General features: G+C 45.6%; 1 pseudogene; it reads left to right on the top strand.

Moving 5' to 3' along the window:
• Positions 1–6,019: 6,019 nt before the first annotated feature.
• LOC149365144 (uncharacterized) lies at positions 6,020–6,802 on the top strand (annotated as a pseudogene).
• The last annotated feature ends 541 nt before the right edge of the window (positions 6,803–7,343 follow it).

The raw sequence follows: 7,343 nt of genomic DNA, 5'->3' as shown, positions 1-7,343 counted from the left end.
CAAAATAAATGCGCCAGCATCAGCAGAAGGAGATCCGCAGGTGTAGAGATAGCACACGTGAGGTTGAAACGCTGTGTGCCCGCGGGTGTGACTGGTCAGGTTGACCTGGAAAAACTAGGAGAAAGCAATTGAGCAGCACGGAAGAAATACGTGCAAGAGAAAAAAATATGGTATCACTGCAAGGAAAGGGTGGAGGGCAGGGTGTGCGCGACACAGTGGTTCCTGGGAAATGTTAATAGGAAGTACCGAGCAATAAAAAAGAAAGTATAGCTCTAAAGAGGCGAACAATGGAAGGAATAAGGCGGTCCTTAGGTCTGTTTTTTTTTTATTCCGTACACTTTCGCCCAGCGCATCATCAGCAGCCGTTCCGTCTTTTCCCGCTACACTGTTCTCATAGAACCATTTCCGGTTGACACGTATCATTTCTTTTCTCTGTTCATCTAGCCACCGAAACTGCAATTTTGCAAGGCAGGCAGCACCTTCTTACGGTGTTTGAGGTTTTCTTGCCACAGCTTGGATGTGCGACTACTCTGGTAGGCGCAGCAGTATGATGTCAAGACACGCAGAAATCGTGTTCTGTGCACGGTGGGAATAAATGAAGCAAAATGTTTTATTCCACTGACAATATGCAAACAAGAATTATTTTCAATTTTGAGCGCAGCTTCGAGCCGTGGCAGCATATGCGGTGCAAAGCGCCCTTCTGAGTTCAGTTAACAAGATGTCCAGGGCGTAGCGTGGGCTGGTGCTTCCTTTCCTCTACTGCTCTTTGTTTGCACCGAGCTCTTTTGGAGGCAGGAATGCAAATAAATAGTCCACAAGAAGCCATCGTATGCATCCTTTAGTTATCAACTTGTTTTTTGTTTATTTTCCTCTTTGAATGTTTGCAGGCCTTCTTTGCGCTAGCACAGGAAGAACAAAGTACGCACTTGTGGCTTGGGAGCCTTTTATTGCTGTCTCGGCGCAGAATGTAGTTTGCCGCAAAACTGTGGATTTGTTTTATGGTGTTTTGTGCCCCTCGCTGTAATGCCCTACCGGCGCTGCGGGTACTGTACGAATAAAGAATAAAGAATGGGGACATGCTTAAAAATAAAAACAGCATTTTCGTTTCCATTCCTTCAGGCTGATTTCGACTCTTCCGGTGTGCGAAATAAACCTTGGATTCCATCTAACGTAAAAGAGGCCAGCATATTTTCTGCCTTTTCGCTTTCCGTTTTCTGTTCCTTCTAAGGTGAAGGGGTAGTTGAGTTTCAAGCTTGCGTGTATCTCGACACGGGATCTTTTTTTTTTTGTGATCCGGCGATTTCAATGCTACTGTCGTCGGTGTTTGAGGAGGCCCACGACCTTGCTTTGTAGCTTCCAGTAGCTAGATTTTCTGCGTTCCTAATTTTATGCGTGCGTTTCATTACTCCGTTTTTTCTAACGTTTTGCACACGATGCTACTTTTGCTGTTGAACGGAGTTTTAAATCTTCCCCTAATGTTCATATCATGATGATGCGAGCAGCTTGAGCAGAAACTGAACTAGTCTTGCATCATGGCAGAGCAAATTAAGGCAGAAGATTGGTCTGTCGGCAACACAAAACAAAGTGAACAGGGGAGGGAGGAGCCTCAGGGTGCTTAGGCGACGTTCCGACAAGAGGACTTGAATTCGTCTGTCAAAGGTGAGCGCGGTCCTATGGTCGAAATGTTCACTAAGCACCAATAAAGCTTTGTAGGGGGCTAGTTGGTCGTGCATACTGAGACTAAGGAGCGCTAGGTTCTAGACAAGGGAACAACACATAGAAAGGAACAACACGAGACACAGTCTCAGTATTCACTAAGTGCCCTCAGTCTCGCCCCTCCCTTGTTCATTTTGTTTTTTGTTACTTTTGCTTTACTAAGCTTGAGCCCCCTCAGCAAAGTACACAGAAAACGCGCAGTCTGTCAGAAGTGATTGTCAGTTCATACCCTGCAAACAATGAAGAAGCAAACCAGAATACAAGAAAACTTAGACTGAGAGACTGTTCCTTGTTGTGTGTTACTTAAAAAAAAATGAACAAAAATTAGAAAAATGAATTTCGTTAAATATTTAATAAAGACTAAATTGATAAAAAGCAACAGTAAAACTCACGAATGCAGATAACTATTTAGATCAAAATAACCCCAATTAAAGCTTAATGAAAGCACGTATTTATGCAAAACCGATCATCAATATGCCCTCGGTACACGCAGGCGTTTTGTTTTAACGCGATAACGTTAATATCCCGCTCAGTGGTAAACGTGGCGTGAACGAAAAATTTTCGGTGAAGCTACGTAGGCGAACTGGGGGCGAAGAAAAAAATTTGCAATTTTTTTAGATTCAATATTCTCGCATGCCTGTTCTAGTAATGAGCCTGTAATAATCAAGGGAGATGTTAACATAGACATGAACTCACAAGATGCACGGATATGGGGACTACAATCTTGCGGGTCCTACGCGATGTCAGCAACCGGCTATCGAGTGTTTCCCAGGCGGGCGGGCGTCGCATCGGCGCTTCGGACAGAGTTGTCCCACTGCGTAAACAAGCACGAGTACAACCTGTACCAAAAAAGAAGAGATTTTTTTAATGCAAATAAAGGGCAGATTGCGTTTTACGTCATGGAAACGAGCACTACCTGCTTGAACGCAGTGATGTAAACAAGAGTGCGGGAGTGCAGTCGTCCTCATCGGCGCACTGGGGGAAATTACGTGGTAAAGGCTCAGCGGCGTACTATTATTAAGGCGCAAGCCTTTAATGGCTCATACTGTCGTCCGTTAGCAGAGGGTGTCACACCGTCGGCAGCGTTTAACTCGTGTTAACATGGGAACTATAAAAAAGATAGGAGAAAACGAATGCTTGCTTCAGATAGAGGAGGAAAAAATGAACCTAGAAGCCACGTTTGATGACTGTAGATTAATTAGTCAATTAATTATAGGCAAATATGTCTAAATAGCGCGGACGTCGATATAACCACGGAAACAGTGTGACGTCACACCCACCGGAAGTCGTCACGGCATAGTGTCCACGGCTTTAGCCTCTCAACACTTTTTTGCCGAAGTGTCCTCGCAATTTTTCTTCAAGCATTCATTGACCGAGTACTCGAGCTTTTTCGAAACAAGCAGCAGCACAAGTAGTGATCTTTCTCTGATATGCCAGTGGCTTCTACAAAATGAATTAACAATTCACACCTCAAAGGCCAAATACATTGTCTTCTCCAGTTTATATAAAAACTCAAATAGCTTAAATGAGTTAAGAATAGGCGCAAACCCCCTCGAACGAGTCGATCAACAGGTATATCTTGGTGTAACTCTAGATTCAGCTTTCAATTTTAATCTTCACATAATTCGTGTAAGCAGTAAATTGAGACGGCCTTGCTTTGTTTCAATAAAAGCTAGAAAGTTCTTCTCGCTTCGCACATTAAAAGTTTTGTATTATTGCCTTTTTAAAAACAATATGACTTACTGTATAGAGTCCTGGGGTCTTACGTTTAACACTTACTTAAATCAAATAGCAATTTTACGAAAAAGAGCCCTTCGTATAATAACACATAGTAAACGCACAGCTAGATCCGCTCCGCTCTTTCGTGACCTAGACATTACACCTTTCTTTGCTATGCGGGATTTCAAATTAGCTTGTGTGGTTATACATATACTAAACCATAACATCCCACTGTCATCATCTGTTTTCGTATATCCATCTCGTCCAACTAGAAATTTTTTCAACTGTCGTTTTAGCCTTTCAGTTGTGAATAATGTGTACGGTAAAATAACTATTGCCTATGCCAGTGCTAAAATTTGGAACCAACTGCCAGTTAACTTAAAAACAGGTCAGTTGTCAATCGCCGAAATAAGGAAGTTTTTTCGGAGCCAGCAATATTCGACTCCACTATAAATCAGTGTTTCTCTTGGATGCATTCATTCTTTTATTTTTTGTTTGTTTTTGTCCTCCTAACTATTGTATAATTTCTTGAGTATTTCACTTTTATTGGTATATAACTCTCGCATAACTGCTGTATAATACTGAGTTGTCTCGCTATAATATTTTTTTGCACTTCCTGCATTGGCCCTAGCCGAGTAGGCTAAGGGCCCAGATGATTCGCATGTATCTTTTAATAACTGTTTGAATAAAACTGATTTTGATTTGATTTGAAAAAGCGAGCTGCAGAGACAGAGCCGAAGCAGCCGCGCGGTAGACCTGTGGGCGGGGCGAAGGGACGGCTGTTGGTCGGTGCGGGCTATGTTCGCGTTCGGAAGGCATTCCAGAATCTCGAATGTCTTTGAGGTGCTCCGCCGACTCGAATGTCATCTGAACCAAGGGCCGTTGAAAAACTGTGTAGCACCGTGAGTTCAGCAGTCGAGTCGAATGACGTTCGAAAGGAAGGCTTTCGAAACGATCGTGCAGCAGCGGCATAAGCCTGACCGTGCTCATACGAATAACCGAAATTCGATATGGCCGCCCCCCACCCTATCTCTCACTTCCCTCTGGCGCTTTCCCCTCTCGCCTTCCCTCTAAGTGAAGAGGGGAATTTGCCTACGTCCACTCTGCCACCTGGCGAAGGTGACGGGTGTTTGCCACGTGTCACTGTTGGCAGGTGCCAATCGTATTAAATTAAATATAAGTTAATGAATCTAATCATTAATTAAGGTTTTATGGCTGACGCTGCAGATTCAGTTGTGGTGGTGGTGGTGGTGTGACACTTCTATTAGAACAGCCTTTCTGTTAGGCGTTCAATAGGTCCTGGGCCAAGGCGACTAGTGAGGCGAGCAAGATGGGCCACGGTGGCGGTGGGGGGAAAGGATAGGCGGGGGACTGGAACGCTGCGTGGCACTGTGTAAGGCAGTGTTCCATGTCTGCATATGTGTGTGGACAGTTTGGGCACTGAGGTGTGGAAGTGTGCCGGTACAGATAAAGTTTGGCTGGTGTACGTAGGAGATTAAACTGTATTCGGCGAAGAATGCGGGCTTCACGGAACAATAAGGATCGGTGTGGTGGTGGTAAATCAGCTAGGTCCAATTTTTGCTGCGTGTAGTATTCCTCGACAGTGTGTTTGTAAGCCCTGACCGCCTGCTCCGTCGGTGGGCTTGTCCATGGGATCCCCGGCGCCCGGTGTATAGTTTCGCAGACAAGCTGGTGAGCCAGCTCATTGCCGGGAATGCCCATGTGACCAGGGATCCACCGAAGGGTCACCGGTCGTGGGCTTAATGCTGTGAGGGCGGCATCTAAGGCCGATCGGGTAGGGAACGGGGGGGCTCTTTCGTGGAAGGCACGCAGAGCTGCCTGCGAGTTTGTATAGAGAACGTATGCGGCGGCGAGGGGTAGGGTGGCAAAGTGTGTGGTGGCATCGGCGATCCCGTGTATTTCTAGGGCGAGAGTAGAGGGTGGGGAGGTGTATGGACCGGTTGTGTGAGTGCTGGTTGTAGAGAGGCAAGGGTAGAGTACAGGGCTATGTGGCTAAACCAAAGCTGTAATAGCTTTCGTGGCAATAAGGTTACCGATTTGTGTATCGGGGTCAGATACTCGCGAAGGTTCTCCTAGCCGCGTGGTACTTCATATCGTCTTCTCAGCGGCCGGCTGCTTCCGGTCGAAGGAGGGTGCGGATTCACCAGTTGATAAAAGACGAAAAGAATCGCAGCAGAAAAGTTCTAGGGCGGCGGTTGTGAAATTATGGTGGCCCGCCATTTTTTCTTCTCATATTCAATGAATGATATTTACTCGCTACAAATTCTGGCTTCCTCTGTTCATAGATGGGCACGAAGAAGGATGAATAGAAGCGTGGATTGCTTGTCCCGTTTATTTAATCAGTTATTTATCAATCGATGACCTATTTGGTCAGAGTTCCGTTTAACCCTTTCGGCCCTGGTGTCCTATAAAAAGGACACGAAGCAAAACGGCTATAAGTCATGATTGAAATGCCCAATAACCTGAAACAAGAACTGAGCCGACTCCCAAGGCATCCCTATAAGCACGGACATCACTTTCTCCTTCGTCTTCCTCGTCGTAGCGCCGAGAGTAAACAAACAAAATGGCGGAAGATGGGAACGGCGGCTGCAATGGTAAGTGCTATTTTGCCATTTTTTTTACTCTATACCTAAAAGCGTGTTCGCGATTAGAATTTTGCAGGTTGTTTCAAAGACACTAAAGGCTTTAACAGTTGCAGAGCGTTTTCTGTGCGGTTAGTACATTTGTCACAGCACGCCGCAATATGTGTGTCCTATATATAGGACACCAGGCTTCAGTGGTTATAAACCACCGGCGCGTGTTGCATGCAAGTGCGGAACATTTTTTTTTGGTAATGCCTAATTTTTGTTTTATTGCAGAGGCAAAAACTGTGACCTTACTGAACGGCAAAGCGGCCTCAATTAAGACATCTGCGTCTCGAGGATCCAGATGTCATGTTTGCTGCACTGAAGGATGGTTACGTGTCGGAGGTTGAAGACGCTGAGGAGGACGTGGATTTGAGCTCTCGGCTGCCTCCAGCGGTGATGAAGTTGACAAAGCAACACCGGAAGACAGGTCGTGGTGCAGGAGAGCTTTCAATAAGCTAGCAGCTACGTATCACCCTCAATAATCTGGTGACGAGAATGAGAATGATCTTGATGGTCTACCGACCCCGTATGCGTATTTTTCTCGGTACGTGCTGAAGAGTGTTTTTTGCTGTTCTTGGCGAGGAAACAAACATGTATTCTATTTATCAAGAAGGAAAATCCGTTGAGATGACGAAGAAGAAATCAGAAAGCTGATTTCACAGCATTTAGCGATGGGTGGCTTTCGCTAGCCACGCCTAGAATCTGCTTGCACATTGTAGACGTGAACGGAGACCTGTTGCGAACGCTATGCCTCACAACGGCGAACGCCAAGCGCATGCTCCTCATGCTTTCCCTCGTCCCTTCCTCCCCTTACCCTCTCCCGGTCACGCTATGTAAGCTGGCTGATCGGGATGAATAAACGCTCTTTCTATCCCGAGCGTCCGTTTGTGTTCCATGGGAGCATGGCACGCGCAATGCGCGTGCAAGCTTTGTAACAAGACCACACCAGCAATGATCTTTTCTGGAAGGTCAGGACAGATTTGGACACATTTCGTGAAAGATGCCTAACATCTCTTTCGAGGAGCATCTTTGCAGCGATGAGCAAATCATTCCGTTCAAAGGACAGCGAGACATAAAACAATAAATAAAAGGAAAACCAAATACGTGGGAAGTGTAAGTTTTCATGCTGTGCGGCGCCTTGGGGATTTTCTACGACTTCCTCGTTTATCAATGTTCATCCACTGAACTCATTCCAGCTGTTTCAAAACTTTTCACACGGATTAATCAACGTCCAGTATTAGCTGCACCTCAAGGCAACCA

The sequence above is a fragment of the Amblyomma mixtum genome, chromosome 2 (genome assembly GCF_055824585.1).
Source record: "Amblyomma mixtum isolate Tamu chromosome 2, ASM5582458v1, whole genome shotgun sequence".
Lineage (NCBI taxonomy): Eukaryota > Metazoa > Arthropoda > Arachnida > Ixodida > Ixodidae > Amblyomma > Amblyomma mixtum.
This window is presented reverse-complemented; position numbering and strand designations above follow the sequence as displayed.